This window comes from Oryx dammah, unplaced genomic scaffold (genome assembly GCF_014754425.2).
Source record: "Oryx dammah isolate SB20612 unplaced genomic scaffold, SCBI_Odam_1.1 HiC_scaffold_11, whole genome shotgun sequence".
Lineage (NCBI taxonomy): Eukaryota > Metazoa > Chordata > Mammalia > Artiodactyla > Bovidae > Oryx > Oryx dammah.
The window spans coordinates 37,091,113-37,115,850 of NW_024070195.1; the positions used below are offsets into that span (position 1 = coordinate 37,091,113).

At 45.2% G+C, this 24,738-nt stretch overlaps 1 protein-coding gene and 1 pseudogene across 2 annotated transcripts in view; one reads left to right on the plus strand and one right to left on the minus strand.

Moving 5' to 3' along the window:
- Positions 1 to 12,359, minus strand: part of DAAM2 (dishevelled associated activator of morphogenesis 2) — a 131,655-nt gene extending 119,296 nt beyond the window's left edge. The window contains exon 1 of one of the 2 annotated variants that reach the window (XM_040249755.1): positions 12,302 to 12,359. The gene's annotated coding sequence lies outside the window, so the exon portion shown is untranslated. Of the gene's footprint in view, positions 1 to 11,568; positions 12,273 to 12,301 lie in introns of those variants that run through there. The other variant, XM_040249754.1, reaches the window with a different exon arrangement.
- The window catches only part of LOC120869781, a 62,203-nt pseudogene continuing 49,521 nt past the window's right edge, over positions 12,057 to 24,738 (plus strand).

Consider the following 24,738-nt stretch of genomic DNA (forward strand, 5'->3'; position numbering starts at 1 on the left):
TCGTTTTTCGTATAAACAGAGGATACTAGAAGACATGACATCAGGGCAGAGTCCAGACAGACAGTGTCCTGAAAGAGTTAAAAAGAACCTGTGCAGCCCCACTTACCAGGAGAACCATACCCGCTTAGACTTCTGAGCGGGGAGCAAAGCTGGAAGAGTCCCAGTTTACGCCTGCCTCCCCAGCGTCCTGTGCAGATAGCACGCTTTCACTCTTGAAAGAGTCCTGCTTTGGACAGTAAATTACATGGTCGCCCTTGCCTTCCAGGAAAGTTATGACTTTCTCCCACCATCCCTGGGCAGGGAAACAATGTGACCTCCCAAGGTCACCGAGTTGCTTGTTTCTGCTCCCTCTCCCAGACCGTCTTCTCGCGGCCACCGCTCACAGCTGGCACGGGTTTCTAGAGCGGTCTGTGCTTCTCTCTGCTGTTAGCACCAAAGGCAAAACAAGGCACCATCTGATCCTTAAAAGGCACATGTTTTAGATGCAGGCACACTTTCCATCCTGAGGAGTTTTGTCCTGAAGGACCTTAGGGATCTCGTTCAACTGCTTTGAGCCTCAGTTGCCTTATCTGTAAGAGGGGTTGATAACAGCATCTTAGCTCGTGGAATGGCTGAGAGGATTTGGTGAAGGAACATAAGTGATATCCCTTGCGCAGTGCCTGGCTAAGGACATGCCTCCCTCCCCAAGGCTTTCTACAATCAAGAGCTTGGAGAAGATGCACATTTCAGGAGCCCCAGGATACAACCAGGCCTTGTGCCCCCACACTACCAAGTTGGAACAGCTGCTTCATCTTCACAGAAAATGCAAAACCTGGTACAACCACTCCATAAAGCTGTTGGGCAGTATTTCCTAAAGCTGAATATATGTATTCCCTAGTACCCAGCGGTTCCAGTCCTGGGAACACAGCAACAGAGAAACATTCCTATCTTCATCCAAGAACAAGTGCACGAGTGTTCACAGCAAGGCTATTCACAGCAGCATCAAACCTGGAAACCGCCCAAACGCTCACCAACCAGAGTAGATCAAATGTGGATAGCCCCATAGTGGAATACTACACAACAAGAATGAGTCATCAACACATCGTGCTGAGCAAACAGACACCTACAAACAAGTACACAACGTATGATTCCATTTACATGAAGTTCAAGAACAGGCAAAACTAATCTTTGACCATAGATTAGTCTTTGACTAATCTTAGAAGTCAGGATTATGAAAGGGGAGTAAACAGAAAGGGACATGAGGGACTTATGGGACAGAGGAGGTAGGAGTTTTGGAATGCTGTGTTTCTTGATCTGGATGCTGGTTACACAGGCATGAAAACCCACTGAGACACACACTTACAAACTGCATCTTTCTGAATCATGTCAACTTTAATAAAATTGAAATAAAAATATTAAATGGAAAACATTTTTTCAGTAGAGAGTTGAGCAGACTAATCAGGCTGTGGACACTTGGCAAAAGGCAGGGGCATATTTCACTTGATACATGCTTGGTGGGCCCCCGCTCTGTGCCAAGCACTGAGGAGGATTAAGGGCCAACGGGGCTAATGAGACTGGTTCCGTGTTCTCCATCATCACCTCCACCACCATCACTTCCATCACTAATACTTCCTAGTGCTATGTGACAGCCATAGTTTCAAGTACAGTTTTTTCTTTTTTCTTTTTACCAAATCATGTACTAACTTTACCTTCATAACAGCCCATTTTACAGATAAGGAAGTTTAGACACAGAGAGATGAAGTAACTGATGCAAGGCCACATGGCTAGCATGAAGTAGACCCAGAATCTGAAGTCGGTGCCTGTGCTCTGATCCACAGCTTTATATTCAGAAGTCTGGTCTGTTTATCAGCTGTCAGTCCCAGCTTCCATGTGGGAACCAGAGTCATCAATAACATCACCTCTATTCAGGGAAGTGGTAATGGTAAGTTATCAACTGAGTGTCTCGGAAAGACAGAGGCAATTCCTAACTCTTATTCTCTGGGCAGCTGCCAGCTCAGTGTCACATGACCGGGAACAGACTGATGAATATATTGATGGAGACTTTTTTTTTTTAAAGTAAAGTTAAAATGGCTTGGCCTTTCTATTGCCCAAAGTCCACAGAAACTTCTGAATTCGCTTCAGATGAATTTCAAAGCTGCCTCTGGCACTGTGGAGATGCTGATGGATCTCCTCACTGACCTGGAATCACTCCCTTCCCTCATTACCTTATCAGGGGAACCTGAGGCTGGGGGCCGTGGTGTCTGAGAGGAAGTGATGGAGGGAGTGTTGACACTGACCCCCAGGAATGCGGTCAGACATGAACTGTGAGTCTGGCACATCGGGAATCCACGATGCAGGCAAGCTTTGCTTTGGCACTTGGGCAGGCAATCAGTGTACATAACCCAGAAGGTGGAATATTCAATGCACAGCCCCAAAGACCTCCCTCGCTTGGCACCAAGCAGTAAGAAACAAACACCCCCATAAGAACAAATCAGATCTGGCGGAGATCCAGGCAGGCATGAAAACCTATACAGGCAGGAAGCTGGCTCCCAGTGAGCCAACAGAGCCCCTTGAGATCTCCCCCTTTATACAGCAGATGCACTGGTAAGATAGAGAAGAATTCCCAAAGGTCAACTTGTCCAGATCCTGTCTCCAGGCAGGATGGCAACAAAGCTATCCGGTCATGCTTCCAACCTGACATACCCACACCTCTCAGCCTAGTCTTGAAGATCTGAGGGAGGGAGCAGGTGCCAATGCAAATTTGGCAATAAAATCAAAACATGTGCTTAGCCTTCCCAGTTATAACACAACTCTATTTGAAGAGAAATCAGTTGGGTCCCACCTAGAAAACATACAATATAGAGCACCAGGGAAAAAAGAAAAAAATGTACTTTTTCATATAGTGACATAGCCATCAACAATTATCTGGATAATAATGGGCTGCTCCAAATGATTTCATGTAAAATAAGTAAAACTCCTGGGGGCAGACAGGGGGTTATTGAAGGGTTCTTAGAATTAACCGGTCACGGGAGGGAGGTTCAGGTAGGAGGGGAAGCCAACCCCATGAGGAGCTCTGAAGCCAGGATGCCCTTTAGAATTTCCCCCACAGTGGGGCAGAGGGGACCCACTGGTCACTGGATACAGGGAACCCAGTAGGAGAGAGAGCAGCTGAGGCAATTCTAAAGAGGGCTGACGACTGCCAGCACTGTCTGCTGCTGGGAAGCAGTCCTGCTGGGGGCTGGTGATCTGAATGCAGGGTCCACACACCTGCCCATTATCCTAATTGTAGGATGTACCATCCTACACTGCCTGACTTGCTCTATCACCCATGTTCTCCAATCCAGTGTATCAGTCTTTGACATTTCCTGTGGCTCTCCCTACATATTTAGTGACTGAAGAGACCCAAGGAGGGAAGACTAAATCTGATGAGGAGGAGGGGCCAGCCATAGGGACTGATGCTCAAGAGCTTTCCTAGGGGACAAAGACCACACACAGCATGGAGGCATACCCAGGATGGTCACAGGCTAGGGGACAGCAATCACTCATCTTTCCTGGGTAATGGATGCTTGGTATGTTAGACTCAGGTACCCAAGCTGGTGGTCACCCAGGATGAAATCACATGTAATAGCTGACTAATTGAAAAAAAATAATAATAATGAACTTTACTACAAGAATGGCATGATCTCAGATATATAGAGCTGTGTGTGTCTGTATACTCAGTCGCTCAGTCATGTCTGCCTCTTTTGCAACCCCTCCGGGCTTCTCTGTTCATGGGATTTCCCAGGCAAGAATACTGCGGCAGAGATTGAATCTGTGTGCCCTGCATTGCCGGGGGATTCTTTTCCACTGAGCCCCCTGAGAAGTCCCTGTGTGTGTCTGGGCATATAAAGAAATCAGAAAAAATAAACGGTTCCATTCACCATAGGGATGACCCTGATAAATGGTCAAAAGAGAAGAAATGTATGTTGCAGAGTAATACAGAGATTCCCTTTCAGTGAAAAACAGTCAAACAACAAGAAAGTGAAAGTGAAGTCACTCAGTCGTGTCCGACTCCTTGCGACCCCACGGACTGTAGCTTACCAGGCTCCTCAGTCCATGGAATTTTCCAGGCAAGAGTACTGGAGTGGGTTGCCATTTCTGTCTCCAGGGGATCTTCACAACCCAGAGATCGAACCCGGGTCTCCCGCATTGTAGGCCAAGACCCAACCATAATAGTATACACACCTGTAGTAGTTGTATGGACAAAGGAAAAGATAAGGAAGGATGAATTCTAGGCTGTAAACATTAATTCCCAGGGTGTGGAGGAGTGGAGATGCTATTCGCTTTCCACTTGTCTTTTTGTATCTCTGCATATTGATTCATGTTTAAGCAAGAGAGAATTACCATCGTAATTTTGAAAAATCAAATAAGAAATACATTTAAAAAAAATTATTAACATGGTGCTACATGCATAGTGAGACCTACTACTAACAATACGATTTCATTCCCTGTCTTCCTTGCCCTCTTAGAAATCAGCTCCTAATTGCCCATTTGGGGTTGCTCAAAGAGGAAAATTTAATTTAAGGCTGACATTCTTCCATGCCTTCTCCATCATTAGAAAATAACAGTTTTAATGTTATTCCATATATGACATATATTTGCCACGAGTATACATCTGCCACTAAAATCCATAAAAATGATGCAACACATTCTGCGTTCAGATGGCAATATTGTGAATTATCTGCTGTTTGCTATTACGCATGACCATGCCTCTCTTTGCTACCGTGATAATGAAAGCTGACCGTCCCAAGCCAATTCCCAATTATCTTGGCACGTACACGTGAAAAGCCCAGAGAAGCCAAAACCCAACTTCTCACCACATCTGCTGACAAGAAGTCAGAGGGTTGGTTTCAAGTTTCTTCCCTCTTTCTCTGTCCCTGGCTACCCCTTAGGAGAGGTGCTCCAGAGGGCAGGGGCCACCACAGCACGGAGGATAAGGACACAGAGCTTCCACGTCATCTATAAACTGGTTGGCTCTGGGGATTTGCTCTTGCCATCTCATCAGCACCCGGGCACGGACCATAGGCATTCCTCAAGAGTTAACTCAGCTGTCAGAGTTGAACCAAGAGTTTAATTGACACTGGCTACCAGGTGTGGCTTCTAAAATGTAATTCAACTTTTATGAGCTCCAAATACGCAGAAGGCAAGACAGAGAGACTCAGTCCTTCCTGGACTCTGATGTCACATGTTAGATGTTATGTCAGAGCTGCCTGCTAAGTTTGCAGAGTGAAGAGGGAGTGACTGGGCTGGGAGGAAAGCCTGGAAAAGGGAGTTTGGGAGAGAAGGGGCCACCAGAGCAAGCCTGGTAGGACAAATAGCCCCAGGAAGATGGGCCATCCAGGCAGAACATACTATAAGCAAGGGAATAGAGGTGGGACATGCTTGTGACTAAGCTCAGTAAAGCCCAAGTTAACCCTTTTAGGGCAGGGTTGGGAGGGAAGGGGCTTCCCAGGTGGTGCAGTTGGTAAAGAATCTGCCTGCTAATGCAGAAGACGAGGGTTCAACCCCTGGGTTGGGAAGATCCCCTGGAGTAGGAAATGGCAACCCGCTCCAGTATTCCTGCCTAGAAAATTCCATGGACAGAGGAGCCTGGCAAGTCTACGACCCAAATGGTCACAAAGAGTAAGACAAGAGTAAGCCACTGAATACAGCACAGCACTAACCCTTGAGGGATGATGGAATCGACGGCTGACATAGCCACATAGCCGTAAGCCAAACAGCACCTCACTCGCACACCAGAAGCCTGTCTTGTGTTATCTTAAAAAGAATCCCCTTTACCTCAAAAACCTCACATCAGTCCTTCTTCCTCACACCAGCTTACCAACTGATTTTTTTCCCACCATACCCCTTATTGTTAGTGATACTCGATTTAGATTTTGACTTTAGTTTTCCCTCCAATTGGCTACTGCTACTGCTAAGTCGCTTCAGTCGTGTCCGACTCTGCGACCCCATAGATGGCAGCCCACCAGCCTCCCCTATCCTTGGGATTCTCCAGGCAAGAATACGGGAGTGGGTTGCCATTTCCTTCTCCAGTGCATGAAAGTGAAAGTGAAGTGAAAGTGAAAAGTGAATTGGCTAGTTGCCAGGAATTACAACCACCACCACCATAGAGATAGTTAACATTGATTGAGTGCTTACTCTAGGCCAGGGGCTGGCAATCTTGGCAACCATCCTTCGAGAATGGTAGCATTTATTATCATCCCCATTTTTCAGATGAGGAAACTGAGGCTCAGGTGAACTAATACGCAAGGTCTTACAACAGGTTGAATCCTGGTGGAGCCAGGATTCAAACATAGATCTGATTCTAGAAGCCGTATTCTTGACTACCAAGCTGCAACAACCTTCCCTAAACTGTACTTGGTCTGTTCACACTGACAACCAGGGCAGGAGCCACCAAACTTTGTCTGTTAGAGGGCGAGACAGTAAATATTTTCAGCTCTGCAACCCACACAGCCTTGATGACAACACTCCAACTCCACCCTTTTCTCATGAAAGGGGCCACGGATAACACATACAGAAACAGCATGGTTATGTTCCAGTAACACACAAGGCTTGTTTTATTTACAACAACAAGTTGTCAGCTCCTAATCTATAGCAGTCTGTTCATTCCTTCAGCCAACATGGACCGAATGTCTACCTTGTATCTGGCATGTTCTAGGTTCCAGGTAGAGGGAGAACCACACCAGTTTCCACTGCCAGAGAGCTTAAATCCTAGTAAAGATCTGACTGTTTCACCTGTGCCTGATAAGACCGATTCCTCACCTTGGTCCACTTCTCGCTTCCCTTAGACCTATGGCTCTCAACTCATACTTCACATCACCTGGGGACCTTGCAGAACAACAGTGCCTGGGCCCCACGCCCCAGAGATTCTCATTTAATCAGCCCAGGGTGGGTCCAGGTACTGATAATTTTACAAGCTTCCCAGGTGATGGGTTGAGATCTACTGCTTGGGTAGCTGTTGGCCTCCTGTTTTTTCCACTTATTTACGATCTGAAAGAGGGGAAGCCCCCCCGACTTCGAGTTGTAAAATGTGGATTATACCGGTCTCATAGGATTGTCATGAGGATAAAATGAGGCTACATGCTTTTCAAACATGAGGTATGACTGTCATTGTGCCATTATCATTCAGCTTTAATGCTGGGTCCTACATCAGTGATTTCCCTCTCCAGTTTTGACCTCAATTCTTTGAACCAAGACAGAGTTTGGGACTTCTAAACCAAGCTCTAGTGGTAGCTTACTAATAGCCCGGGTTCATGGGTGAGCGAGTGGGTGGCCTTTTCCTTTAGGCTAGTGGAGCCTCGCATGGCGCTGCCACTTGTCTGGCATGGGGAGCGCTGTTCTGTGCCCCACTTTTGTAGTGAAGGTCTCCATCTCCAGGCAGAATCAGCTGATCTTTGAGCGCTGTTGCAAAGCCTTGAATAAGTGGCTTATTTACTTTGACACATGGACAAATGTCCAAATCCAGGTACTTTCAAGAACTAGAAAGTGAAGGGCATTACCATTTTGCTGAACATTGATCAGTGTGCTCCGTCTTTGCCATGTATTATTTCATTTCACCTTCAGAACAACCCTTTAGAACACTTACTGTTCTCATTTGACAGGTGAAAAAGACTCAGAGAGGCTCAACAGCTTGTAACCCGATGGTTCCAGGACTGGACTCACACCTGGGTCTTGTTGATTCTTGCACAGACCCGTGGGGCATCCTACAAATAATTCAGCTCCTCTGTAGCCAGAATTCAAAGAGCTACCCAACTGCCTCAGGTTTATTTTTCTCGGGTTTCTTTTTCTGAAGCAGGTGGGGGACTGGGGGGGGGGAACCCAGAAAGAACCCCACAACACCTGCTAATGCCCATAGTCTGACAGCCTCGCTTAGCACTAGCAGGATGACCCACAGGTCCAGAGAAAAAGGCATTTCCTCCCTCCACAGCATTCGGATGGTGCAGTTTTATAACCTCATAATGAAACAAAAAAAACAAACAAACCAAAAAAATGTGAGGAGAGAGTTTGGAGAAATAGATACTGCCAGGAGTGAGGAATTCACCGACCCCCAATCTGGGCCATCTCAAGAGAAGTTGGCCACTAGCTGAGTCTCTTAAAAGCTGAAAAGTCATCCCAGGCCACGGTTAAAGAGAGAGCTTGAACAAAACAGAAACAAATGTGATCTTCAAAGTCTTAAATGTCAACTTGAAGGATAACTGAGAAGCGCTGAGATGGGCCAAGAGAACCTGCAGCTGCTTTCCCACATCAGATGGTCCTTCAGTCCTCTGGATCGGCCACCCCACAGGGCTAGACGGCGCGTCCACTGGGGAAGGGGGCAGCCTCCCCAGCCCATACCTGCCAAGCTGTTTACAAATGGCTAAAGCTCCCATCTTTACCACCCATCAGAGTCTCCCCTCTCACCCTGAGGAGCAGTGACCGTCTCTGACCTGGGCCTTGTTCTTCGGGATGCCTTTGCTCCTTGATCTTCCCGCCCCATTCCCACCTTTCCACCCCATCCATACAACCGGCTCCGCTGCCCTCCTCCCTCTCAAGAACTCAAACACGAGAGTGATTTCCAGGACAGATATCCAGGATGCCTGGTGTCCCCTCCCAGCCCTCAGGATAACAGAGCAGCCACGCTCCTGGATAATCCCCAGTGGCTACTGTTTCTAGAGGGAGGAAGTAAGGGTGACCTGAGCCCTTGAATCTCCACCCAGGTGTCTTCAAGAATGGAAAACAACACAGCCAGATTTGGAGAGAGGTCCTTTCCAAACCACGTGGGTGGCTGATGGCTAAAAAAAACCTAGAAAATAAAATTATGAGTTCCCTTTATGAAAGGTCTACAACATTCCTCGCTGTTTTAGCCCCTTTGCAAAAGTACCATGTTTGTAACAACCTTGAGCAGTAAGTATCATTCTCGTTTCACAGGTGAGGGAACTTAAGCTCAGAAAGAATAAGTAATGTATCCCAGGTTACTGCTTCCCTGGTGACTCAGTGGTAAAGAATCCACCTGCAAAGAAGGAAATGCAGGTTCGATCCCTGGGTGAGGAAGATCCCCTGGAGAAGGAAATGGCTATCCATTCCACTGTTGTTGCCTGAAGAATCCCATGGACAGAGGAACCTGGCGGGCTACAGTTTATGGGATTGCAAAGAGTGACATGACTGAGCGCGCATACCCAGGTTACTAATTCTCTCCCAGGCAGACTGCTCTGATGTCGGTCCTCTTTCCATTGTGCCAGGCTGCATCTGAAGTCCAGAGCTGAAGGACACCAGATCCCTGAACACAGAGAACCTAGTTGTGGAGACTTAGGTCAACTCCTGTCAAAGCAAAGGACACTTTCCAAGTGGTTCTTTCTGCCAGGTGCCTTTGACCTTTCGACCTTCTGGAGAGCCTGAGAATGCACCCTAAGTATTCTGGTCTCAGAGATGACCAATGAGCTGGTCAGAAGCTTGAGCTGATAGACGGGCCAATGAGAAGGCTTCTATATCAGCCCAGGCATCAGTGGTCTGAGAATCCGGTGAAATGTTCCCCTGAGCAAACTCTAAAGGGTCAGGATCTCACTGACCCTCCAGAGAGGATGATGAAAGAACTGAAAGGCCAGATCTCAGCCTCAGTTGTCCCTGAGGGGTCCTGTGCTGGGACAAGAGGCCACCCTAGACTCCAAAATTTCTTTTTTTTTTTTCAGCAAGCTCCGGGAGATAGTGAAGGACAGGGAAGCCTGGCATGCTGCAGTTCATGGAGTCACAAAGAGTTAGACATGACTGAGCACCTGAACAAGACTCTGGGATAGGTCCCCTCCACCCCTGGATAGTCAGTCTTCTACTTGTACATGGTGAGAATGAGTGGGGACGTTTTCAGTCGTTACTTCCATCAGTTCCGCTGTGAGGCCAGCCCCTGCCTCACTGATTATCTGTGCATCCTCCTGACCACCTACACTTCACCCTGCCCTCTTCTTTATCCCTGGATCCCAGGCTCTTCAGTCATGGCAACAGTTTAACCTGTTTTGTGTAAAAAAAAAATAAAAAAAACTTTGGTGACAGGGGGCTGGGGAAGAAGACTGGGGAGGAGACTTTTTTCCACAGAAGGCAGTGGCCTTTCAACCTCCCCCACAATCACCAAAACTAAAATCCTCCACCTCCACTGGCCTTTCTCCTGGTGCCCGCCTTACACCCTCCTCCTTCCTGAACTCCTCACTCTCTTCTCAGTTCTGAGGTCCAGGAGAAGTTTCTCTCCTCTTTTTGTCCTGATGGGGGCACGAGTATTCCCTCAGCATCTGAGGATCTGGAAGAAAAACCCTGGAAACGCAGCTAGGAGTTAGGAGCTGGACTGTGCAGCTACCAGGGAACCAGACAATAATAGCACAGTTGTTTTTTTTTTTTTAATGGAGAGATGAAGGTCGATGCAGCTCCCAGAGCAACCGAGAAATGGCCCGTTTATGCTTCCAGGCCTGAGGCCACGACCATCCCCACGCAGTCGCCAATGCATAAACAGGCTCCTACACATTCATTTCGCAGCGGGTACCCCACTACCCCTTTACAAGCACTTTTGTTTAGACGGCCCTTAGCGTGATTTCCTCCTCCTTCACTGCCCTCAAGTTAAAGACATACTCCTGAAGTTAAAGGAGTCTAGAGCTGACTTGCTGTCTGTTCAGTCTCTTACAGCTCTTCTCGAGGGGTCAATTTGTATAATTTCTAAAACTCTTCCCAAATCTTCAACTTCCTGTGGGTCCGTTTTTTATATCCACATTTCCTCTCTGTCTCTCTCTTATTTTTTTTTTAAATTCTCTCCTTTTTTCTAGGACACAGGGAGAGTCCAGTAATCTTCCTCCCACCCAAATATTGCAGGTTGGTTCTATTGCAAAATATAAAACCAGAGACCCGGGTAGGATGACGCTGAAAGGGCTCTCTTTGTGGTCACTGGTTTGCTGAACAGCTATGGACATCCAATGTGTGCATTGGGCAAGCCGGGGCTGGCGGATCTATACTGCCCTGCTTCCTCCCACACTCAAAGAGCACAATTTCCCCTCTAAGACCTAGGGAAAATCCGTTCCCTTCTTCAGCCAACTTTTCAGAGAAACTCAAGAAACTGACACCGAACTTGGAAGGAGGAGGGGGACACAAAACCTGCAACTATTTAAAGATAGAAAGTTGCTCTCTTTCCCTTGTAGGTTTCAAGGAACGTCTCCAGGGACTCTTTCCTGGAGAGGTGTTCCCCCTCGCCCCACCCCATCTTCCTAGGGACTTTGCAAAACCACCACAGGACTGTACAAAAGTGGCCAATGCAGAGAGAGAAGAGTTAAATCAAGCCCAGACCTCAACAATCTGTGTTCAATTTTGATAAAAATCTCTCTCCCTCTCCCCCACCACCCCCCTTCCTCCACCCCACAACTCAGACATGTCTCTTTATGTTACGAGCTTGCATCTTGTTTGGGGGCACCGAGGGGCTCCCAGAAAACCCCCATCGGCCTCCACAGTGGGCACATGTGGCAAACACATCCATCCCACTCTCCGGCACGGCTGGACACAGAGTCCTGCCCACCACCTCCTTCTTCTCCTCCCCCTTGCAGTTACCTGCCTCCAGCCCAGCTCCTTCGTTCGAGTTAAGTCAAAGCCCCATTGCCCCGTGCTGTCAGGGCCCCAGCAGGCGGACGGATGGGCAGCAGCCGCAGGTGCTGGGATTCCAACTCAGGACGCCTTTCCTGGGACGCTCCTTCCCTCTCCCAGGTCCCGCTGCTTCTGAGAGCAAGAAGCTCTCCGCTCCCCACCCCCCCCCACCCCCCCACGCCTAGCCTGCTGGCCAGGGGCCAGGCTTGCAAGTGGGAGCTGGGGGCGTGTGAAGAGTTAAATCACCCAAAGGCAGGCACAAGCAATCCGGGAAAAGCCACCATCAAAAAGTTGTCTGTTTGGGGGTCACCGGCTCTGTCTGTCCACTTACGACAACAAGGAATCGGATTTCAAAGCCGTAAACATTTTTTTTTTAAGTTTTCCGAAGACATTTCCTGTGTCCAGATGTGCCCATCCAGACAGACCCGACACGCACATCACACCCGCCGGCACCGATGCGCTCGCAGCCCCCGCGCCCCCACCCCGGAACCCCGCTCAGAGATCCTCGGCGGCTCCTGCAAAACACTTCGGGGACACAAAAACAGGCAGCCGGCGGAGCCGCTGCCTCGCCAAATCCCCTTTCAGCCTCGGAAAGAAAAGTAGAGGAGGAGAGAAGTGGGGAAGTGGCCCGGAAAGCCTCTCGCGGTCCGCTGGCCCCCCGGATGCGAAGCGGGGAGGAGAGCGGGGCGGCCGTACTCACCCCGGGCCGCCCATGGCGCGTCCTCGGCTCCCGCAGCCCCGCGCCCGGCTGCGCGCCCGCCCGCCCGCCGCGCCCGCTCCGCGCTGAGCCGAGCCGAGCTCGCCGTCTCCCGACCGAGACCTCGCCGCTCCCCCTGGGCCGGCCTCGCGCCCGCCCGCCCCGCTCTGACGTCAGGCGTCTTGGAGCGGGATATTTATGGCCAGGATACTCTGCATTTTCCCTAGGTAGAGTTCTGATTGCAGTTCCTTGGGATTTGTAATTTTCACACTTTCAGACAGAAAGCAGCGGAGGGAGGGAGGAGAACGCAGCCCGCAGGGCGAGGCAGACAATGAGGGTAGCTGTTTTCCAACTCTGGCAAAGAGCCTTCTCAGGGCTTCCTCTGTTCTGGAAACAGAGAAGGGGTCAAGGAGGCAGGAATAGTGACCTGAGGCGGTGGGTTTCTCCTCGTTTCTCTCCTGGTCCGAGCGGGCTGGGAGGTCAGGTTCTCGGGCCCTGCACTTCCACCAAGTTCCTTCACGCGACACTAAGTCCCAGGAAGGTGCTAGGACAAGAAAGGAGATAAATCAGGAAGAACAGAACAACTAATTAGAAGCCCTGGTCCACACCCTAACAACTTTTCCATTTCTTCTTTGGGAGTGGGTGCGTTAAAAAAAAAAAAAAGTTTATTTTTATTAAGTTATGTTCCACACTCCCTGCCCTTGTATAGCTTTTCCAACTCAGTACCAGTCAATTCATCTTACTTCATTGCTTACATACAGAGTTTGAGCCATTTATAATAGTCCTTATTCATACTTTATAAAATGGCTTTTAATTTCTTTTTTTTTTCCCTTAAATGTGATTGTGATCAATCTCCTTGTCTGGACGGAAGTTGCCTTAGTCAAGAACAACAGTCTCCTCCATGACTGGTACCTTCACCAGGATGGAGTCTGGGTTGTTTCACTCTCCCAGGAGTGAGCAAGCAGATGGAGCCCACGCTGGGTGATGAGCCCCGTGGAGTTTTCTGGCTGTTCAGGTCTGGATTCTGGATTCTGATGGTTGTCTATTTCTCTACCTAGCTGAAGAGGTTTGGGGACATGGCTTGGTTTAATGGCCATCTTTCCAGAGTAGAGAAAAAAAGAGCATAATGCTTTATCCTACTTGGTGCCCAAGGTTTGGAGAATGAGCTGAAAAATGAAATGCATGGGATGCAAATCGCGTGTTCAGTTGGATAACATAAGTGTGTAGGTATTCAACTCCCCATTAAGAAGGAGGATAACCGCAAATCATCACTAAAACGACACAGCTCCAGAGAGCATTCTAGTAGCCCAGATGGGGTAAAGGTGGGGGTGTGTCTTAACCACAGTTACAGTGCAGCAGGGACTCAAGGACTTGGAATGTGTTTACCCCTTTGGCAGCAGCTGGTTAGGGCTGATTGCCAGAAGGAGCCAAGTCTTGGGACTAGGCCTCTTGGTGGGAGACAGCCAAGATGTTTTGGTCCAAGCCACAGAGAGCTCAGAGCCCTGCTGTTTGGTCACTGTCTGGCTGCCCTCCTGAGTTTCATAGCCCACAGCAACATCTCTCCATCCCCTTCCTCCCATCAGGGTTCCAAGGTGAACTCGGCTTTGTGGTGGACACAGCACATTGGCTTCCAAAATCCCCTTCTCCCTTGCCTTCCTCAACTAAAGAAACTGGAGGTCTACAATAGTCACCATCCCAGACACCCTTGTAACTACAGATAGCTGTGAAACCCATTTCCATCCAGTGAGGTTGGCATGCAGAAGGCAGGGGTCAGCTTCCACAAATATTCTTTAAGAAAAAGTCAGTTTCAGATGGCATGCCCCTTCAACCCCTTGACAGCCCCTGTTTCTCCTTCCTCCATTTCTTCTCTCTTAGGATGTAAATATGATGTCTGGAGATACAGCAACCATCTTGCAACCTTGAGTACAAAAACCACTCACTTAAGAATGGTGGAGCGGGAAGGTAAAAGGAACTGGGGCCCTCGATGACATCTGGACATGGCCGAACTTTCCTCTGACTTCTTGTCAGGTAAGAAAAAGAAACTCCTGTGTGTTCCTGTTGTAATAGTCGTCTTATGTTTTTTTTTACAGCCAAACATAATCTTACCTGACACATTTCCATCAATCCACCAAAATACAATATTGGAACGATTCCTGATCATTAGCTCACAAGTATGATGATTCCTTTTAACTTTATGTGTGCTTAGTCCGTCTGTCGTGTCCGACTCTTTGTGACCCCTGTAGCCGCAGGGGTGGACTATAGCCATCAGGCTGCCCTGTCCATGGGATTCTCCAGGCAAGCATACTGGAGTAGGTTGCCATTTCCTCCTCCATTTAACCTTGTACTGACATTACTCTTTACAGTTTTCAAAGCCTATCTGCATATATTCCCCAGCAAACTTCATAATTTGGAGAAGTATCACAATAACCTCCATTTTTCATATAAGAAAAGAAGCCAGATTTAATAGATATCCTGCCCAAGATCACACAGTCTACAAAATAAGGGACCCTTGAACCCTAGCCTAGTTCTTCTAACTCCAATTCTGTGTATTTTCTGCAACACTTTAAATAATAAAACCACAAAGCCCAGTGAAGATGCCTAATCCATACTAAGTCTATTTCAACCAAGATGCAAGAGACTGAAAGTAAATTCTAGAACTAGGAAGTGCCACAGTCCACGTGGGGAATCGAGTCCAGTCCATTGTCTCCCCAAATCCCCCTCACCTTCTAGCTACCCTCTGATATCCTGCCCTGAATCCCCATCGTTGCTCTTGCTAAGGTCACATGACCTTTAGTTGAATCAAGTCTTGGCACCTTCATGGTCACGCCCTGTGAGATGCTTAGAGCACCCCTTTTTTGAAGCACTCCCCTCTTTCAGGGACATCTGAGCACAACAACTTCCCTTGTGTATTTCTCTTCCCGGTAATTCTTCCACCCTGGATGTTCCCCAGGGATCTGCCAGCCAGCTTCCTTCTCTTGCCGGTCACCAACTCATCTCATGCGATTTCATCCTTTCTCGTTAGTTCTACCGCAGGCTCCGTGACTGTCTGGGAATGTCAACCATCATCTTGACACCCAAATCTACATTCCAACCACCATTTTCCTCTCAATCTTAACCCTGCTTTTCCAACTGTTTTTGCCGAGCATATGGTGAGTAGTAAATAATTGGTATATGTTTTAAATTATTATTGTAAAAAAAAGATGCAGAGAAGTGACTAAAGCATAAGAGGATTTTGTGACTGACTCACTTCTAGGATCGGGAGCTTTGGTGTGATCATCCTCCCTTGAAGATCACCCCACAAGCCAATCTACTTGTCTCCAGCCATAAGGAAATGCAGCAGAATTAATGGAAGTTAGCAGGAACAGACCCTATAAAGAGGCAGACCTAATGAGAAAGAGCCTCATAACTCCTTTTTACATGTATATGTATGGCTGAGTCCCTTTGCTCTCCATCTGAAATCATCACAACATTGTTAATCGGCTAAACTCCAATATAAAATAAAAAGTCTGATAAAATTAAAATGTCAAAAAAAGAATTTATTCCTTTTGGAATTAACTCTTTTTAGAATAGCCTCATTAACTTCTTCCAGGCAAACTGAGAGACAGAAGAGATTAAAGATGAGGTGAGATAGGGCCAGTCAATCCTAAAGGAAATCAGTCCTGAATATTCATTGGAAGGACTGATGCTGAAGCTGAAACTGCAATACTTTGGCCACCTGATGCAAAGAGCTGACTCATTGGAAAAGACCCTGATTCTGGGAGGGATTGGGGGCAGGAGGAGAAGGGGACGACAGAGGAGGAGATGGTTGGATGGCATCACAGACATGAGTTTGAGCAAGCTCTGGGAGTTGGTGATAGACAGGGAAGCCTGGCGTGCTTAGAGTTGGAAAGAGTTGGACACGACTGAGCAACTGACCTGAACTGAACTGAGACAGAGCTGGAGACTTAGAGGTGGTAGGTGGGAAGCATGAGGAGGATGGGATCAAGGGAAGAGGCTGTGCACCAGAATATTCCAGGTCTGAGGAGAGGAGGAAAAAAAAAAACTCCATCCGTCCCCAGGTAAGCTTACTCAGGTTCTACCGGGAAGAGGAGCAGGTGAAGCTTATAAAATACATGGCTCTCCCTGCTGAGGCTGTTTTGAGGTTATTGAGTCTTGAAGACTCCATAGAGTGGGAGGGGCCCTTCCAAGATCGTCTGTCTTCCCCCTACCCCCAACACTATTGCACACAGAACCCTAATGTAGGGAGGGTGGAGGGTAATCGCTTATGCTCAAGACTGCTCCCAGGGTGTGGGGCCCATCTTTTTTCACCTGTCAGCCACCTGTATATCCCAGGAATATGGCTCTGTGTGGCACACTGCTCATCTAGAAAATTCCACCTGCTTCCTAAGGGATCCCCAAACAATTCAGCAAGCTTGTCTCAGCATCCAAAGCCAACTGTACACTTCCAAGGCCTGGCTAACTCGTGAGAGAAGCAGGCATCACGAAAGCCCCTCCTTGCCCACTTTCCAGGGCCAGACCTCCTGGTCCTATACCACACAGGCCCCAGGAGCACTCAGCAAAGATCTTGTAAAGGATCAGTGAGAACCCCATGAATAGACATCCAATCAGTACAAAATTGCCTTCCCCAAGTCACACGGACAGGCTAAAGAAGATGGTGATAAGAACTCAGGTGTTAGAGACCCTGGTTAAATCCCCACCTTGCCTCCCACTGCTCTGTGAGCCGCCTATGACAGGTAACTTTCTGAAGCTTAGTGTTTGTGATGGTTAATTTTACAAGTCAACTTGGCTGGGCCACATACCCAACTATTTGGTCAAATATTATTCTGGATGTTTTCATAAGGGTGTTTTTTGGATGAGATTAACATTTAAATTGGGGAACCTCTATAATGTAGGTGGGCCTCATTCAGTCATCTGAAGGTCATAAGAGAACAAAGGGTGACTTCCAGGATTCTCCCAGCGGATGACATATCAGACCTGAACTGCAACTCTTCCCTGGATCTCCAGCCTGCTAGCCTCCCACAGTTAAATGAGCCAATTCCTAAAAATCTACCTGTCTGACTGTCTGTCTATACACACACACACACACACACACACACACACACCCAACCACCCCCCGCCCCCATTGGTTCTGTTTGTGCAGAGAACCTTGACTAATACAGTTTCTCAACAATAACATGGGATGAAGAACATTCCATCCCTAAACGATTGTTGACAAGGTTAAACGAGGCAAATGGATTGAAAGTCCCTACTCCAGTGAGTTCTTCTAAGACTGGGGAGAAAGAGGAACCCTCAGAGTTGTGAGGTCCGTCTCATCGCAACCCTGAGACCATCAGAATCCACCTTCGGACCCCAGGCTTTGCTCAGGAAAATGCCAAACTCTGTCTCAAGGCCGTTGGTAATGCCGAGAGGGCAGAAGAAGGCTGTGTACACTGGGCCCAGTCCAGCACAGATATATAACACCTCCGGCGTTTTGTTCATGGACCATTCTGTCTCTTTCACTTATGTTTAGGGGTATAGTCTCCATTGATTAGAACCAGCCTCCTGAACTTCCATTATCCAACAGTAACTTCTTTTTTTTTTTTTTTCCAAACTTTTTATTTTGTACTGGGGTGTAGCTGATTAACAAACAATTGTTTTGATAGTTTTAGGTGACCTGCAAAGGGACTCAGCCACACATATACACGTACCCATTCTCCCCTAAACTTTTTTCCCATCCAGGCTGCCATATAACACTGAGAAGAGTTTCACATGCTATACAGTAGGTCCTTGCTGCTTATCCATTTTAAATTTAGCACTTAACCAACAGTAACTTTTAAGACTACAACTAAAGAAGGGAGGTCAGGTTCCACAATTTCTTCCTGGAAAGGACATGAAATTAGGACGTGAACTCCCTGAAAGATGTTTTAGGTTCTCATCATGGTGTGGGGTTGTAGAATGGCCTCAGAGTATGGCAGCAGTAAAAGCCTGGTTTCTGACCCCAGCTCAAGATCTTACAGCTAATTAAGAGCATCATTTAGTTTCTCTGGAAAAATATGGAATAATAGGAGGATCAAGCCCATGGTGCCGGAGTGAGGATTGAATTGCAGAATGTTTGTAATTACAGATGGCCATTATTCTTACAAGCCTCTTCCTCTCTTTGCCCTTTTCCATCTCCACCCCCACCCCCCACCCCCCACAGCTCTCCTGTTAGTTAATACCAAGAATGCACTTAACATTAATGTACAATTCACCAGGTTCCTGGCATCTAGCTCTCTGCAAATATCTTTGCCTGGAGTTAAGAAACTTCCCCTGGCTCGGACATGACCACACCAAATAGGCAGCGATTGGAAAATTGGGCCCATAAAAGCCGTCTCCTTCTGAGACGCAGGACAGCATTTTTGAGAAGCCTGCTCAGGTTGTTTGCAGCGGCTTTGAGGGTCGGCTCTGCTGCCTTGCCTACGTCAGAACCCTAAGTGTTTAACCACAAGACACACAATCCTGGGACATCGTGGCGGCAGCCATCCACCCCCACAGCAAGGCAGGCCGTACGTGCATCTAATCCGGTATGTGCCCCTACTCCCATCCCCAGCAGAGGCCAGACAGGCTCCACACCTGGCCAGATGTGGGATGGGATATGGCCCAGTGTGCAGAGTACTTCAGCGGCTGAGAAAGGGGGTGGAATTCCTTCCTGATCCCCCTAGACAATGTGTGATCTGAGTCTAGGGTCCCCAGCCTGGGGAAAGGCTATGCCCACTGGTAGCCCCAGCAGCTTATGTTATTTCTGGAGATGGAGTCCTTGCAGTCGGGGCTGCATACAAACTCCCATGATGGTCTCACCTTCGGTAGCTCAAGACTCTGAAGAATCATGCTCAGGGCTGAGTGCTGCAATCAAGTTCAAGGTGAAACTGTCTTTTGAATGTTTGAGAGCAAGAAATCTTCCTACCTGACCTATACTGGGAATGGAGATGGGGAAAACACACACACACTCATTTTTCTCCGTTGAAGAATAAATGGAGGCTGCTTGGAATCGTCAGGTCTGTGTGACTTTGGGCTGGCACATGTGTGTGTATGCAACTGAGCAGGGACCTGGGGGAGGCCCAGGGACATCAGAAGAAGCATAACACGTTTCATCATTCAGTGGTTTTGTCTTTTAAAGGAAAGACCTTAAACATGGTAAAGTGATGATGTTAGGAATCTGTTCTTAATTACCACTCAGTAACTTGGCAATCTGTTTTATCCCATTCATTTCTTTTGGAAAGTTCTCAGCGACTCCTCTCTTCAGCTGTGTGTACACAATCATACGCAGAAATAAAGAAAGAGAAAACCCACCCCGGTTGCCTTTGGAAAAAGCAAGGACATCTAATGAATCCTCCTGCAGATAGTCATGAGCACAGATTTTTAGATATTTTGGAGGAGTTTCATAAACACAAAACAGGCATATTTGATGGATGCGTGTATGTGGTTTTGGACTCTAGTGTAGGGACTTTTTCTTACTTTCTTTAAAAGAAAGAAGCAGGAGCAGAAGCAGCAGGAAACCACTCCTTCACTAAAGCTGTTTATTCACTCATCCTGCTAAGTCTCAGGCATCGTGATAAGCCCTGGAGATGCAAAGGTGCATTGGATGGGGTTTCCATCAATTAGGATTTTAATCTAGTGGGAAAGAAAGCTCAACTTCCTGCAGGTTAAAAAATAAATGAAAGCACATGAAACTTTCAGAATCACGGTGGATCGGATGTAGTGAAGGTCAGTGGTAGATTGCCTGTCTTTGGATGAAGAAGAAAATACTCTTCCTTTCCACTGGTAACTTCCAGGCCAATTGTGATTCCAGGCCAAAATGCAATTTCCAAAATGCATTCTATAGAATGCTATCCTTTAAATGGCTTGCCAAACAAGGCAGAGGGAGTGTTTTTCATGATCAAATAAGCTCAAGAAAAACTGTATATATTCTACCCACCTCCACACACACACACACCTTGAAACTTCACAGTGCCTGTTAGCATATGGAAAGTTCTAGAAGGTCCACGGCAAACGAGATCTCCAGAAACTTAGCTCGGCACAGTGTTCCCCAAAGTTCTTTCCTCACAGGAGCTGTTTTTCACATAACATCTATGAACATCCCGTAACTTTCAGAAACATTGTTTAGTCTGAAGGGACCAGAAGAAGTCTCTAAAAATAAACACAAGTGTAATGGGATGCTGAATTGGAATTTTTAATGAGGCAGCAAGATGCAATAGATAAGAAATTCTCAAATAATGTTTCATAGTGAGAAGCAGATTTTCAAAAGGAAGTATCTGGGAAGTGCTTTCATGCCTCCAAAAACTCCTTCCAATAAGAAGAATCAGAAGCATGAAAGTTGAGAAAAAATATAATGAGGAAGATTTCTCTGAGATGCCTGCACCAAAATTCCTTCCCTTTACCGCCCCCCTCAGTGAGAACAGCTTGAGAGGGATGACTCAAGGACCTAAGTGCTTCCTGAAGTTGGGAACTGTGGACAGTGTCAGACTCCAGCCTGGAAATATGGAAGGCAAGACACAGATGGTAAATTGATTTGGTGGTGGATCAAAGGAGAAAAGTTGCTTTATTGGGAAGGCTGGCACTCTACATTTGCAAGGACAAGGGTTAATACCTGTGTCCCGACAACCATATGTGGGCCACATGGGTGAGAAAGTGAGCCAGGAGACATATTTAGACCTTATCAAAGAGAACTACCTGGAAGAACTGTGGACCCATGATATCGAGGGTTGGTATAGAGTGGGCCACTGGCAAACCAACTAAATGGGAGAAAATCAGCTGAAGGAAGAAAATGCACAGCCCATATCACAGGATTTGCAGTTGGAGAGATCCAACTGAATAGTCTTTGAAGAATCCACCAAAGGCTCACAGGGAAAAGAGTCTGATGTATGCAAGCCATTTTGCAACCATGCCAAAAAATTCTCTGCAGAAGAGGGGACTTCCACCTATGGCTGAGTAAGGAGATCAGCAAAACTTATCCCCCCACAAAGCAACTACAAACTGGGAATAAATTAACAAAAACAACCATTTTGAGACTATGGAAATCAACCAAATGCAAAAGACAATCTGAGAAGTGTTCATATACTTTACATAATACTTTACAAACTGATGAACTTTGGGTAAGAATTTTGAAATTCTTTAATATCCTGACTTGAGGCTGTGTGAAATCATTGACTTACCACTATACCAGGAAGATACAAGCATGATCTTTAGGAAGCCAAGCTTATAAATGAAAGTAAGGATATCAAAACAAAACTGATGGCACCGCACAAACAGGTTGAAAAGAAAAGTTTGGGAAAAAAAACAATACACGGTGCAAACTGCATTCACAAAAAATCTAGAGTGGCTATTAATATCAGATAACATAGACTTCAAAAGCAGAAATAGTAGGAGGCAAAGAAGCATATTTCATAATTATTAAGTGGTCAAATCATCAGAAAGATATAATAAATAACAACAGAACCTCAAGTTACATAAAGTAAGAAGTGGCAGAATTGAAAGGGGAAATTGAAAACTCAATAATAACAATCGGGGACTTCACTATTCCACCCTCAAGAACTGATAAAATCTCAGATCTAATTTTGAGAGTTGGGGGGAGGGAAGACCAGAACCCCTTGAGAAATGTTTTGATGCAATATAAGCATAAAGATCACCTTGTATTCTGTTTGCCTTCTAAAAGTCATTATGACGATCTTAGAAGAGGAAGAAATTCAGGTACAGAAAATGGTGTTTAATAGCCTAAACGATGGTGCTTGGTAAGTCTTGGTTCTAAAGGTACCAAATGAGGCCAAAGTTCTCAAACTGCTGCATACTTTGACAAGGAAAATCTATTTTTGTCTTCCGATCTACATTTATGACCTAAGTCAGGTAAATACACCTGGTTTACTTTAATCTTTTTATGCAGACAGTCTGTTATTCTCTGTGGTTTCAGATGTGCAATAATTTGTACAATGGTTTATTCCCAAGTATGCCTGAAGCAGAACAAATGTTTTTTTCTATATAGTTCCTTGCCTTAATAAATATGTAATATAAATTTAAGCAAACTTCTATTTTGTATATTTGTAAACTACAAAGTAAAAAAATGAACATTAAAAAAAAAGAAGAACTGATAAAATCACTAGACAGTAAACCAGAAAGGATATAGAAGACTTGAACAACTCTATCAACCAACTTGATATAACAAACACTTTGTATGTATGTGTATGTGTGTCTTAAAGTCTATTTTGTCTGACACTATAATTTGATTTCCTTGTGACCAAACAAATACTTTGTATGACTTCAGTGTTTTAAAATTGGTTGACTTGTTTTCTGGCCTAATTTATGGTCTTTGCTGGAGAATGTCTCAAGCATGCTTGATAACCTGCAGCCACTGGATGATTGCTTTATCATTAGAAATATTTTCCTTGTCTAAAATTCTATTCCTAGTGTAGCACACCTGCAACCCTCTCTAGAAAATACCATGGCCATGAAACAAGTTTTAATAAATTGTAAAGGATTGAAATCATATGAAATATGGCGTCTGATCACAGATCATCTAAAGTAAATTATTTTAAAAAATCAACAAAAGGAAATCTGGGAATCGCCAAATATTTGGACATTAAACAACATACATTTAAATATTCTAGATTGAAAGACTCAGTATTGTTGGCGATAAATTTGGCATTTATCCCCAAATTGATGTATAGATTCAATGCACTGCTATCAAAAACTAAGCAGGGTTTATTTGTTTGTGTTTGGCAAAAAGTTACATTGACAAGCTTATCTTAAAATGTATATAGAAATGCAAAGGAACTTAAAAAAAAATTTGAAAATGCAGGACGAATTTGGAGTATTTATATTACCCCAATTAAAAAACTTACTATAAATTTACAATAATCAAGACAGTGTGGTATTGACATAGAATAGACAGATAGAATCTACATATGATCTATATTGTAGATCATCAGGATGAAATTAAAAGTTCAGAACTAAAACCTTACATTTCTGTACAAATGATTTTCAACAATTTAATGGGAAGAGGATAGTTTTTTTCAACAAATGCTGCTGAGCACCTAGATATCAAATATGGAAAAAATTAGCTTTAATCATAAATAAATGAAAGAACTAAGACTATTAAACTTGGCCATGGGCAGGACTCCTCGTGCTGGCTCCTGGCTTAGAATAAAAATAGGAGAAAATGTTTGTGAACTTAGGTTTAGCAAAGAGACCTTAAATATGACACTAAATGCATGATTTGTAACAGAAAAGCATGACAAACTGGATCTTGTCAATTTTTAAAGTTTTACATTTCAAAAGACACTATGAAAATGAGAAGATAAGCCATATGTGAACAAAATATGCACAAATCATTTATCTATGTACAAATCATTTATCTGATAAAGGACTAATATTCAAACACATAAAGAACTCTTGCAACTCAATAAGTAGATGACAAACGACCCAATTTTTAAATCGGCAAAATATCTGAACAGACATTTTGTAAGAGGAGATACGCAGATGGCTAGTAAGTACATAAAAGAGATACTCAACGTGATTGGTCATTAGGGAAATGAGAATTGAAATCACAGTGAGATACCTCTATACATCTACTAGAGTGACTATAATTGAGAAGATAGACAACAGTAAGTGTGGAAAAAGTGAAATTTTCATACATCATTGACGGGAATGTAAAATGATACAACCCTTTTGGAAAACAGTTAGTATATTTCTTAAAAACTTAAATATAAATTTACCATTAGACTCAGAAATTCCTTTTCTAGGAAGAAAGCCAAGAGAAATAAAAAGATGTATCCCCCAAAAGACATGTAAGCGAATTTACATAACAGCATTGTTTGTAATAGCGCAAAACTGGAAATAACCCAAATGCCCATCAACTGGTGAATGGATATGGTGAACGGGTAAATAAAACATGATATATCCATACAACTGAATACTATTCACTGATAAAAAGGAACAGATTTCTGATTCATGCCACAGTATGGATGATCTTCAAAACCTTCATGCTAGATTCCACATATAAGTGATATGATGTAATATTTGCCTTTCTCTGTATCTCACTCAATATGACAATTTCTAGGACCATCCATGTTGCTGCAAATGGCATTATTTCATTCTTTTTTATGGCTGAGTAATATTCCATTATATATATGTACCATAGAAAACAAATTTAAGATTTATCCCCACCAGGGGTAGGGGGAAGGGATAAATTGAGAGATTGGGCTTGACATATGCACACATATATAATAGATAACTAATCAGGACCTACTATATAGCACAGAGAACTCTACTCAGTAGTCTACAATGACCTATATGGGAAAAGAATCTAAAAAAGAAAGCCTGTATGCATATGTATAACTGATTCACTCTGGTGTACATTGGAAACTAACACAACATTGTAAATCAACTCTACTCCAATAAAAATAAAAATGAAAAATTTTATGCTAAAGAAA